Below are 12,090 nucleotides of genomic sequence, written 5' to 3'. Positions count from 1 at the left end.
CCACAGTGTTTGCTGAGTTGAACTGAGTCAAATGGCCCTGCACCAAGGTCCTGGAAACACAGATGCCAGAACCTCCAGGAATGAGAAGACGGCAGGGGAGCTAGCTCAAGGCCCAGGGAGCTCGTTTACCTATTGGATGATTAAATATGTTTAATTATTGGGAGGTGGCTGTGGTGGAAGTCGAGGATAGACCACAAATCGCAAGAGGCGGCAAGAGGCCTGGTTCAAATTGGGGTTGGGGGGAGGTGACTTCCCCAGATCCAACCATCTGGATGGGAGAAGTCTCAGCCAGGGACCATGGTCCCAGAGGGCGCTGAGGCCTGGACCAGCACAGGGGCTGGCTTCCTTCCTGGCTCCTGCTAGGATCCCAAACCCCCTGAGTCCCTCCCTGAGCCAGCAGGGGTGTGGGGAGAAGGTGAGGCCAGACACAGGCTGTGTCCTGGGGCAGGCTGGCTGGCTCAGTTCTTGTTCTGGAAGACTGAGTGAATGTGCTAGCCTCAGGCAGGGGCTGGGACAGGCCTTGCACTGTTCTAGTGGACCTGGGGAATCCAGGCCTGAGATTCCTGTCCCAACAAGCATGGGGCCTATTCAGCGTCAAGCCCTGGTGGGGGCAGTGCTGTGGCACAAGGATGACCCAGGTCCAAACTATACCGCCTTGAAGTTCTTGGCCTGTGGTGGGGGAAATGGATGGGTAAAATTGGCATTCCTTGTGAGAAGTGCAGAGGGGGTCCATGAAGCTTTGACCCAGACTGGGCGGGGGGCGGGGGGGGGGAGGGGCAGGGGAGGGGCCAAAGAATGTACAGGATTAACCAGGGAGGAGAGGTGGGGAGAGGTACATCCCAAGTGAAGCAAAGAGCAAAGGTGAGACAGTGCTGCTGGTGGGGAGTGACCAGGAATTCAGCCCTGGGGGAAGATGCAGACAGCAGTGGAGAGGCTGTCCCGCCCTCTGTGGCCTTCTTTATGGGCTTTGGCCTGAGGCCACAGGGGAGCCCCTGAAGGACCAGAGCTGTGTCCTGGAAAGAGGAACATGAAGGCTGTTAGCGGATGAGTCAGGGATGGGGAGACCAGAGGCCGGGAGATCAGGAGGAGGCCAGGCTGGTGTCTGGACGCACCAGGCCCCAGCTGAGCATGGCGGAGGGACCCACGGAGGGGGCAGTTAAGGAGGGAGTAGTAGAGGCAGTCGGTCTTGGGTGTGTGGGTATCTGGGGAGGCTGAGGGTGCTGCGTTTCTGAGAAGGTGGAAGAGCTATTCCTAAGCTGGGGACCCAGGATGGGGGCTGGCCTCAGGGAACAGAGGGCATGCTCTGCTTAGGGTAAGTAGAGTATCCAGGATGCCAGAATGGGGGTTGGGAGAGTGTCCTGGGGAAAGGTCTGGAGGATGACGGACAGATGGACCCAGAGCTCTAGAGAGAGCCCAGGCCGTGGGAGGGGGACTGGGGTGAGGCTGGGTGGGTGGTCCCTTCTCAGATCGTCTCCCTCTGGCTCTCTGGGGGCAGGGAGCAGGCTTGGTTATGGAATGTGAGGGAGTCAACAGCCCTGCGGGCATCCCGAAGCCAAAGAGGGTCAGGAGTTGGGGACAAAGGCCCCGTAGGATGGGCATTTGTGGGAGGCATGTTGAAACTCATTTGAGGTCCTGGAGGAATGGAGCTCCCGTTGCCTCTGGCAGTGACCTGGATAAGCCTCCTTTATTGGCCTCTCTCCTTCCCTGTCTCTTCCTGACCCCTCACTGCAGCTTCTGGGATCACTTCCCTAATGAGTACTGGTCTCAGGCTCTACTTTGGGAGAACCCGACTAAGATAAAGTCGAGCGGGAGCCACCAGACTGTGGGCTCCTCCTGGGCTACTATGGGCTGTGTCTTTGGCCCCAAACCCAGGCCCCGGGCAGAGGACCCCCCTCCTCATTACCTGCCTCTGCCCCATCCTGGAAGAGTGTGCAGACGTAAACAGGGTGAGCCAAGGTTGAAGGAAAGGGGAAGAGCAGAGCCCCAGGATGTCATGGAAGAGAAGTGGGCACTTCCCCTGGGAGTCTCTCTCTTTCTCATCAGGCAGGGCCAGGATCCCAGGCAGAGGCACCTGGGGCAGGGGGTGGGGTGAGAGTTGGTGGCCAAGTGCATGGCCAGCTCACCCTCGTGGACTTTGGCCCCCCAGGAGCCCTGAGCTGTGGAGTCTATGACCAGGCCTTGCATTGGGCCTCCAGAGCAGTTAGGGAGCAGATCAGAGTCACAAATAATCTCTATCCCTTTCTATTGCCCCCGTATCATGACCTTATTTTCAAAAACTTAAAAAATAAAGACAAGCACAAAAGAAAAAACTATTAAGCTCATCTGTGGGTCTCCCCCTCCTCCCATCCCCGTGACAACTGCTAGAAACATGGTAGTGTTTATTCCTTTTGTTTTCCCTACTCCCACATTTTTTTAAAAACAGAAATGGGATTACATTGTTAACACTATAACATTTAAATTTACTAGTATAGTATGAACTCTTTCCAGGGCAAAACATATAGATGTACATTGTTAATTTTAAGACTGTCACAGTTTTCCGCTTTTCTAATGGAACCTTAGGTTGGCTACACCAGAAATAATAATAATAACAACAACAATATCCATTTACTGAGCGTCTAGCATGTGTGTGTCACGCTAATCACTGAACAACCAAAGGAGATGTGTACAGTTATCCCCAGTTTACAAATAGACCAGTGAGGGTGAGAGGGGTCAAGTGCCTTGCCAAAGGCCACAGAGCTATCCAGGCAGGATTCAAAGCCCTGTCTCCATAGTTGCTCTTAACCATGATGTTTGGCCACCTGGTAAGTCCCCTCTCCCGGGCCCCCATGTTCGTTTCCACCCAGATATTCTGATGAATTGAAGTCCTGTGTATGCTTTTACCTGTTCCACTTAGAGGGAAGCTTTGTATTGGAGTTGGCAGCGTGGGTGGGGGCGATCCTTTCCATCTCTCCTGCCTGTCCCTTAAGGCTCCCTGGACATGACATTGAACCTCTTCCCTCAGCAGCTATGTAAACAACGCTGGCCAGAGAGGGGAAGGGACTTGCCCAAGACCATACAGTGTAGAGGCTGCACCAGACTTCCGATTCCCCACCCAGGGGGTGGACAAAGCATGCAGGATGCACAGGACATAGAGGGTAGAGGCCCCAGCTCCAAAGGACAGGGTCCGTTTCAGTCTTGCTCACTGCTACATCCATCCCCGACCCTGGCACAGGGGCTGGCATGCAGGAGGCATGAATGAGTAGAGAGGATACAAGGACCAAGAGGGGTCTCTGCGGAAGGTTTCCAGGAGGAGTGGCGGATGGGCCGAGGAGGGCAAGCGGGGTTTGCACAAGCTGAGGGGAGATGGTGGGCGATACTGCAAGGGCAGATGTATGGAGCGGGGAAGGAGAAAGTGTACGTTGGAGGGCAGGAATGGGACACGAGACCAAGTGTCTATGAGTCTTTGAGAGACCAGAGCAGACCCCAGGAGGCTCCAGGCCCAGCATCTGGGGCAGTCCCCCAACCAGCACGGAGCCCTGCCCGGGGTAATTCCTGAACAGGAACAGAAGGAGGAAGTTGTATAAGCGACACTCAGCTGGTGAGTGGGAGGCAGGGCTGGGTTTCATTTCCAGACAGTCCCGGAGTTTTTCGGCTCCGGTGGCCGCCCCCGCCCTTGCCCATCCCCTGCTGCCTCTGTCCTTGACTCAGGCAATGGTGAACCCCAAAGCCCACTGAGGCTGGGAAGGAGGCATCAAGGCTAAGAAATGGGGAAGTCCCCTGGAGTGGGAATGCCCTGGGAGAGTGGCCTGATGCTTCTCCTTCTCTGCCAGACCAGCTGGTGAACTCTGGAGGCCGGGGCTGCAGCTTCCACATCCTCTCTGCCTGGCAAACGCCTTTCCATCCTTCAAGACCCAACCCAAATGTCCTTCATCTAGGAAGCCCCCCAAGAAATCCCCACCAAAGCAGATTGACAAATCGCTCCCTCTCTGAGCTCTCCAGCACTCAGACTGCCCTTAAAAATAAAAAAAAGAATCATTGTTTATTGAGTGCTTCCAGTGCCCAAGGCGCTGTGCTGGGTGCCTCACAGCCCTGACACCTTATTGGATTCTCTCAGCATCACTGAGAGAAGGTTCCATCACCAGCTCCTTTTCATCCAGCAGCACAGTGAGGCTTAGCAAGATCACATGGGCTTCAGATGGTGGGGCTGAATCTTCTGGACATGGAAGTTCATGGCTCTCTGGCTCTCCTGCTCAGGGTGTTTCAGCATCTGTTTCCCCTTCTGGTTTGAGAGCCCCCAGTGGGCAGGGTCTGTGTCCCTGGACACCTGGCTCAGGGGAGGTACTGACCCATGGACAAATCTTTGAACCTCTCAACCTGCCTTCATCATGAGGAGGACCTAGACTGGTGTCTTGTATACAGCAGGCATTTGATAAATACTTGTGACATTGAGAACCCTTGATCCTAGTTCAGGCTGTCATAAACTTGCATATGACCTTGGGCGAATCTCTTCATTCCCCAGTCCTCAGTTTCCCAAGCTTTAAAAGGAAATGTTTAGGGACTTTCCTGGTGGCCCAGTGGTTAAGAATCAGCTTTCCAATGCAGGGGACGCGGGTTCAATCCCTGGTCGGGGAACTAAGATCCCACATGCCGTGGGGCAACTAAGCCCACGCGCCACAACTACTGAGCCCTCGCACCTCAAATAGAGAGCCAGCGTGCTGCAAACTATAGAGCCCATGCACTCTGGAGCGCTCATGCCACAACTAGAGAAGAAAAAATCCGCATGCCACAAGTAGAGAGAATCCTGAGCACCACAACTAGAGAGAAGCCCACACACCACAACAAAAGATCCCGCGTGCTGCAACTAAGACCCAACGCAGCCAAAAATAAAATAAAATAAATCAATTCATTAATTTTTAGAAAAAGGAAATGTTTAGCAACAGTTCTGTTGGCTTCCTGTCTGTCCTAAAATTCTATCCTTTGCTCTAGAACATGATATGGCATATACCCCCCAACCAATTTCCCCTATAACTAACATCTTACATCAATATGTAAGACTGTATTATTACTAACTATCGATGTATTATTATTAACTAATGTCCATACTTTATTCAGAGTTCCTTAGTTTTCCCCTAATATCTTTCTTCTGTTCCAGGATCCCACCCAGGATGCCACATTACATTTAATCATCGTGTATCCTTAGGCTTCTCTTGGTTATGACAATTTCTCAGACTTTCCTTGTTTTCGATGACCTTGACAGTTTTGAGGAGAACTGGTCAGCTATTCTGTAGAGTATCTTTCTACTGGAATGTGTCTGATGTTTTTCTCGTGATTACACTGGGATTATGGGTTCTGGGGAGGAAAACAACAGAGGTGAAGTGCTATGCTCACCACATCATATCAAGGGTACATATTATCACAGTGACTTATCCCTGTTGATGTCGACCTTGACCACCTGGTGGAGGCAGTGTTTGTCAGGTCTGTCCAAGGTAAAGTTACCCCTCCACCCACCCATGCTGTCCTCTTGGGAAGGAAGAAAGTCCCTGTGAGCAGCCCACACCCAAGGAGCCGGGAGTTATGCACCCCTCCTTGAGAGTGGAGTACAGTATTAGCATTTTTTCTTCTTTAGTATCTACTTTTCAAGCACTCCCACAAAACATTGCTACATTCCATCTTCCCAACAGGCCTGGGAAATGTGGGAGATAGAGACATTCCATGAGGTGGAAGCAGAGGCTCAGGGCGGGAGGGATCAGAGGTTGGGTCAGACTCTGTGGGTCTTGCCTCTCCCTGTTGGATGTGAAAGACGTCCAAGGTCTGGGCAGGACAGGACTGCAGAGCCTGAGCTCCAGACTCAGGAAGGCTTGAAATTGAGGTCCTGCCCTCCCTTGCCGTGGCACATAGTCTTGCTGAGCCTCAGTTTTCTCCATCTGTACAATGGGGATAACAATAGCTCCTACACTGTAGTGCTGTGAAGAACAAACACCTTGCTACACATGGACCCCAGAACAGGGCCCTGCCCAGGAAGCTCCGCACACGGTGACTGTGGGCTGTTGCGACGATAATTATTTTTACAAGCATTCTTTGAAGACCTCCTGTTGCAGACTTGTCTCCTCTCTGCTCAGCAGGTTTCTAACCCCCTCTGATCTGTAGGGTCACAGCTCTGGCTGCAGATTTCCGCCCTGCCCTCTGCCCTCCTGCCAGGCCTGGCAGATCAAGGGCCCTGGTTCCTTTTATCTTTTCTCACAAACATTCTGAGATATGGCGGAAGGAGGCCTGGGCTGGAGGGGGGCTGGCTCTGCTTGCCAGTGACTCTCTGTGTGACCTTGGGAGAGTGTCGGTCCCTCTCTGGGCCTCTACTGTGGCCTGAGGGGAGTGATGTGATGAATGGCTGAGTTTCTTGGGAGGGCAGCCAGGTGTCTCCCCCATTTTCACGTGGACAGGGCTTTTCCTCCTGTGACACCCCCCTGTTTTGTCTCCAGACTCCCAGCTGAGAAAAATGTTTGAACAGCACGTTTCCCATCTGTGAATTGGCCGTACAGCCCCAGAAGGTGAGTGTGTGTGGCGGCACTCAGAGGTCAACACTGTCATTTGTTTGTCATCACTTGGGCTCCACCTGCTCAGGTGCCCACTGTCTCCATCCTTTCCCTGGAGGTGGAAGGATGCTGGAGGAACCTGCTGGTGGCTGAGCACCCCTGCCAGAGGCCGGCCTCTGAGGAAGCACATGCTCATTTGCTCCCAGCTCCTTTTGACTCTCATGGGGCTGGGGATGCTTCCCTAGCGTCCTGCGTCTTAGGCCTTTGGGCCAGTTTGGCCTCGCTCCTTGGATCATAGGTAGGTGCCCATGCACACACACCGATGTAAGCCGGGGGCTTCACCTCTGCTGGTCCTCAGCTGTGGTTGCCATCAGCCCAGAGGCCTCCAGACTGCTCCTCCCTGCCCCTCAATCTGCCCCCCACTCAGTGACAGCACCTCTCCCCAGGCCCTTCTCTGTTCACAACCCTCCATGGCTCCCCACTGCCTCCAGGACAGAAGCCAAGCCTGGAATTCAAGGATCTTCAGAGCTCCCCCCAGCCTCCCTTCCCGCCTCCCTTCCCTCACCCCAGCCCGCCCATCACGTTGTGCCCAGTTAGTACTTCCTGGTCGTGGTTCCAAACACAGCAGTGTTTTTGGCCTCTGTGTCTTTGCTCATGCTGTTTCCCCACCCAGAACACCTTCTCTTTTGTCCCATTTTCACCTGTAACTGCTTCCTCCAGCTTCTATACTCTCCATAGATGACCTCCTTCTTCCACCAGCCCCCCTACGCCAACACACGTGCTGAGTTAGAACCCCTTCCTCCGGGCCCCACCAGCCCCTGATGCTTGTGCCTAGCACACTGTCACTCTTCCCTGCTCCTCCAGGCTGTGAGCAACTCCAAGGCAGACACCAGATCTGCTTTGTTCACTGCTGTATCCCTAGCATATAGCACAGACCCTAGCACAGAGTAGATGCTCAGTAAATATTGACTGACCAGAGGAAGGAAGAGTAAGGCATAGCCAGGGGCTGGTGGGTGGAGAGCATACGAGGCAGGGGGACCAGTGCAGAGGCCTCAGGGCGGAATAAACTTCTGTGATGGAGTGACAGCAGGGAAGCAGGCTTGACTAGGAGGGAAGGGGACCAGGGCTCGCAAGCGAAGCCTGAGCAGCTGGCAAGGGCCAGATCAGGCTGATGCACTGAGGCACTGGGCATCTCTGTGTAAACTGTAAAGTGCAGTGCCATGAGAGGTGCCAAGCCCTTTCCACAGCCTCAAGCCAGAGCCTGCCCACTTTTCCACCTTATCCTGTAGCCCTGAGCCCAGTTCTTCAAATAGACAACTCACAGCAAACCATCTGGGGAATGACAGGGCTGGTCTGGAATTTCCCACCGAGTGCCTGTGATGGGTCAGCTTTCCAGTTGCTTTCCAAGGATGAGCTAGGCTCAGGGTGGGTGGGAGCCAGAGCCACCAGGGCCTTGGGTGAGGCGCAGGCGGTGCCCCTGATCCCGTGGCATGGGAAAGCTCTCGCCACAGGTTTGCTGCCAGTTGTGGCGGGCCAGGCCTCAACCCCCATGCTCCATCCTGCCCTCAGTTGTGGCTTTGACCCAGGTGGGGGGAAGGAGGGGAGAGGAGGTTTCCAGAGACAGAGAACTGTATACAGCTGGTGCTCACCGTCTCTACAATGTTGACATCAATAACATCTGTCATCTGCTGGGTGTTTTGGGTTGGGAAATTATCCCTCTTGGCGTTCCAGGCCCGGCTCAAACTGTGTATACCATCGGTGGTCAATAAGTGTTTGCTGTCCATGAATGATGATGAATGACTTACAGGTATTAGGCAATGAGTTTCTGTTTTACTAACTATCTTTTAAGCAAAATAATGCACCAAGAGTCACTTACTGATCCACCAGGCCAGACTGTCAACTCTTGCATCTGCATAATCCTGGAAGGTGGTAGGATTGTTGCTCCCACTTTACTGATGAGTAAATTGAGGCTCAGAGAGGGTGGGGTCACAGAGTCGATGAATGGAAGAGTTGGAACTCTTGTATGTGGATCCCTAGGCCAAGCGCTCTCTCTGGCCAACTGGGCAGTGCCTGCCCTGTGCCAGGCATGGGCCAGGCCCTAGTCCCTGCCCTCTGGGTGGGACAGATGCACCCTGAATTTCTTGGGGTGTGTCTCCATCAGAGGTTTGTCAGGAAGCATGTCCTGGAGGAGGTGGCACTTACTTAGGTCCCTGATGGACAGGGAGGGCTGGGCAGCTAGAGATGTGGGGTAAGCATTCCTGGTAGGGGTTTACAGCCTGAGTGAAGGCCCAGAGGGGTGGTTGAAAATAACGAACTCTTCCAACGCTCAGTCATGAAACCACTGTGCTGGCCACATCCTCCTGAACGACCTCCTGAGAACCTCAGCCGCTGAGCCGAGCCAGTGGCGGCTCCAGGTGGAAGGCTGCATCTGTGCTCATAGAGCCAAGATGTGTCCCAGCTGCCCCCACTCCTCCAAGAGAGCGGGTAGGGTATGAAAAAGGCTCAGACGTACTGGGCGTACATTGCTTCATTTCATCCTCACGTGAGCCTTCTGAGAGGAGCACTGTCTTTAGCCCATTTTGCAGGTTGGCATAGTGAGGCTCAGAGAAATGGCCTGCTCAAGGTCACATATCCACAAAGGGGCAGAGATGGGACTTGAACCCAGGTCTGTGGGTCCCAAGTCTGTGCTTTTAAGCCCTCTGTCATCCCAGCTCTAGAAGAAGCTCAGAACTTTTAGTTGAACTCCTGGGGATGAATCTAGTGATATGCCAGTAAATATTTAACAACTAGCTTTCTGGAAGGAAAAAAGCCTTGATTTGTAGTGTTTGCTGATTTCCAAGGTGTTAATACTTCCACCATGGCTGATGTCAAGGTACCAACATGACATCACTGAACTTGGAGTTGGGAAGAGACGAACACAATCTGTCGGAAGAGCCAGCTCCAGCACACCACTGGATGAACATCCCACCCCTAGCCCAGGCCTCCAATAAAGGCCTTCAGGCCTGTCTGAGGAGTGAATGAGGGCTGAGAAACCTGCTCCTCCAGCTAGGGGAAGCTGCAGTTAATCTTTAAGCCAGCCTTGCAAATATGTGCAGCCATTTCACCAGCCCAGGCTGGCTTCTGGTGCTGGCTCTGCTTGCTGACTTGCTGTGGGGCTTCAAGCAGCCCTTTCCCCCTCTGGCCTCAGTTTACCAACCATAAGAGCTACGCTTCGTTGAGCACAACCTCAGTCACCCTCACCCTTGTCAGTTTTAACTTTCCCAGGAGTCCTCTGTGGCCATGTTCACTCCTGTATCATAGGTGAGGGGACCTGGGCTGGGGAAGTTGATGGACTTGTACAGGTTACAGTGGGTAGGCAACTAGTCTAGATTTGAACTCAGATCAGTCTGGCTTAAGGCCTTGCTCATTCCTGGTCTCCTGGATACTATATTGTACCCTGAGGTCTTTGCCTCCCATACTCTAGGGTTCCCCTCCCAGCTCCTTTCCGGAGAAGCCCAGGCTGGTACCATTTGGCCCGGCTGGGCCTTACTTTCCCATCTGTGAAATGGAAGAACTTTCAGAGAAGGAAAGTAGAGGCAGATGGTGGCATTTAAAGCTGGATTCAGGCTCACCTTCCCCTGTGCAGTAATTCCAGGAGGACATGTGAAGAGCCAAGGGTGGGGCACCCACCCCCAATAGGGCAGTCCTGAAGCCTGGGTCGGGAGATGGTGGGAGTGGGGGGAGGGGTCAGATAGTGGTGCCTGGAGGTTTTGTGGCTAAACCAGCATTTCCTCAATGTCCCCTCCTTTCTCTGCTGCACTCCCTGCCTCCTGTGTCCAGATGTACTCAGCCTCTTTATCTACTTGGAAGTGTAATTTCCACTAAATACCTGCTTCAGCCCCCTCCTAAGCAGGAGTATCTGGAACTTGCTGACTTCGGATGGGCTGCCTTAGTTACTTTTCTTTTTTCTGATGCACATTAAAATGAATGCATATCTATTTAGATAAATGTTGCTCCTTACCACGCCGTCCTTCCTGCTTCAGTCCCCACTTTGGGAAACTCAGGTCAAGGCCAGGGTCCAAGGCCTGGTTCTTGTCAGGTGACTCCCTTCTCTGTGCCTCAGTTTCTTCATCTGTAAAATGGGGATAATCGATGGCCCGCCCAGCCCAGTTGGTTGGTAGGAATAGATCCTAAAATTGACCTGAACCGCTCAGCCTGGCCCCTGGCAAGAAGTGAGCGCTCCATCAGTGCTGCTGTTGATTATTACTAGTAATTTCGGGAGAGGTAGATTTGGGGTAAATAGGGTGGGTGGGCTGTGGGGGAGTTAGGGAGGGCATTTTGGCTTGAGGGCTGATGGGTGCCCCAAGGGTAGGGAGCGCTCTCAGGGCGGGGTGGGGGCGGGGCTTCTGTGCCCGGTGCCTCCGCCCCCCATTCCCCGGCCCGCCGGGACCCTTGGCGTGGGGAGGCCGCGCACGGGTCTCTACCAGGTCACCGGCGGGGAACTGTCCCGGCGCGCTTCCTCCTTCCTCCTCCTCCCGGCGGCTTGCCGGGCCCCTCCTCCCTGCTCGCGCGCTCCCTCCCTCCTCTTCCCCTCCCCAGGCCGCCGCCGCCTCCTCCTCCTCCTCCCTTTCTCTCTCGATCTGTCTCTCCCGGCCCGGAATCCATTCCGGCCTGGGAGCCGGAGCGGCCAGGCCGCCGTGTGCCCGAAGCCCTGGCAATCCGGCGGTCGGTCCTCCGGTGCGTCTGTCTGCCGGTGCGTCCGCCTGCCCGCCGGCCCAGGTGAGCGCCCCCCGGCCCTCCGCCGGCCCCCAGTCCCGGCCCGCGTGAGGGAGCCCCCGCCCGGGGACCACCCTGGCGTCGGATCGCCGGGCCGCGGGGGCTCCTGGGCCCCCCTCCAACCCCCACACCCCCGGGCCGAGCAGCGATCCCGGAGCGCAGGGCGGGCGCACCGGGACTTGTCTGGCGCGGCCTTTTGTTGTGATGCCGCGGGGGGAGGGGGCTGGGTGGGGGGGCTTAGGGGTCCAGTCCGCGCGGGGACCCCCTCCGGCTCACCGTCCCTCTACGGGCCCCCTGAGAGCAAGCAGCGAGACGGGCCTGAGCCCCCGGGCCAGGTCTAGGCCAAATCTGAAATCTGAGCCAGTCGGCGCCGCCTCTGGCCGCGGCTGCCCGGCCTGGCGCCCCCAGCCCTGGATGGGAGGTGGAGAGGGGGCGGGCAGGGTGGGCCTGGGGGCGCCGGGTTGGGGGTGCCGGGCCGGGGCACCAGGATCTCCCTGTCCTCGTGGGGCCTCGGGTAGGGCCTGGTGCTGCCGGCCTGGAAGGGACTGGCCAAACTGTGCTTGGTCCCTGCTGCCCACAGCCCCCAGCCTCGCCTCTGGACAGGCCCAGCCGCCTGTCTGCTCAGAAGTTGGCAAAAGTTTTGGGATTTCGCCACCAGGCTGGGTCCATTTGTCCGTCTGGGCTGGGGTTGGTGGTGGGTTTGAGTCCCGACAGGGGCCACCACTTACTTGCCCTGCTGTGTGTCCTCAAAGAACTGCCTGCCCTCTCTGAGCTAGGGGGTCCTCATCAGGCCCCGCTGTGGGCCTGGCTGGGCTTACTGGGCTGG

The 12,090-nt window shown here is 55.4% G+C and overlaps 1 protein-coding gene across 2 annotated transcripts in view; it reads left to right on the top strand.

The window, feature by feature from the left end:
• The first annotated feature begins 10,936 nt into the window (after window positions 1-10,936).
• Window positions 10,937-12,090, top strand: part of SRC (SRC proto-oncogene, non-receptor tyrosine kinase) — a 55,235-nt gene continuing 54,081 nt past the window's right edge. For both annotated transcript variants that reach the window (XM_068565510.1, XM_068565509.1), the window contains exon 1: window positions 10,937-11,267. The gene's annotated coding sequence lies outside the window, so the exon portion shown is untranslated. The remainder of the gene's footprint in view (window positions 11,268-12,090) is intronic.

This window comes from Eschrichtius robustus, chromosome 16, assembly GCF_028021215.1.
Source record: "Eschrichtius robustus isolate mEscRob2 chromosome 16, mEscRob2.pri, whole genome shotgun sequence".
NCBI classification, from domain to species: domain Eukaryota; kingdom Metazoa; phylum Chordata; class Mammalia; order Artiodactyla; family Eschrichtiidae; genus Eschrichtius; species Eschrichtius robustus.
This window is presented reverse-complemented; position numbering and strand designations above follow the sequence as displayed.